Below are 709 nucleotides of genomic sequence, written 5' to 3'. Positions count from 1 at the left end.
CATGGCATAGACGGGAGCATGGATTTGCTGTTTGCTCCTTTCCTCCATCTTTTTGATGAGGAGGTCCAGTTTTACGGCAATCATATCCGTCTCCTTGATGGTATGCATGCCCTTCGTACGGGGTTGGAGTCGTTCATCGCTCCAACCCTGATTGGAGACCATCTTCTCGACCAATTCTTTGGCTTTGGCTATGGTCAGGTCGAGGAAAGCATCAATATTGGCTCGAGATGTCGTTGTGAGCCCGTTGTAGAAGCTTTGGAGGATGAGCCACTCGTCCATGCCATGATGAGGATAGGCCAGGATGTATTCCTGCAACCTCTCCCAAGCTTCTGGGATGGATTCCGTCCCTGTCTGCTAGAAACTTGATATTCTTCCGCACAGGGCATTTGTTTTGCCCAGCGGGAAGAATTTTGCGATGAATGCCTTGGAGCATTTGGCTCAGGTGCCGATGTCTTTTTCCTTGTAAAACCACTGTTTTGTCTTCCCCAGGAGGGAAATGGGAAACAGACGAAGCTTGATAACATCGGCGGTGACACCCCGTATAATAATGGTGTTGCAGAGCTCCAGAAAATTCTGCAAATGTGCATTTGCGTCCTAATTTTGCTTGCCACAGAATGGGCTAGCCTGCAGCATGTTAATGAGGCTTTATTTGAGCTGGAAGTTCACGTCCCCGACGTTGATGTTGGGGCCAGTGGCCACATTGTCGGTG

The 709-nt window shown here is 49.4% G+C and overlaps 1 non-coding gene across 1 annotated transcript; it reads left to right on the top strand.

The window, feature by feature from the left end:
- Positions 1-277: 277 nt before the first annotated feature.
- On the top strand, positions 278-386 carry LOC120696420. The gene has a single exon (XR_005684190.1). It is a non-coding gene; the product is annotated as a small nucleolar RNA R71 (small nucleolar RNA).
- Positions 387-709: the final 323 nt, after the last annotated feature.

Source organism: Panicum virgatum, chromosome 2K (assembly GCF_016808335.1).
Source record: "Panicum virgatum strain AP13 chromosome 2K, P.virgatum_v5, whole genome shotgun sequence".
Classification (NCBI taxonomy): Eukaryota; Viridiplantae; Streptophyta; class Magnoliopsida; order Poales; family Poaceae; genus Panicum; species Panicum virgatum.
Note: the sequence above shows the minus strand (reverse complement) of the source record. Positions and strands in the feature narration are given on the sequence as shown.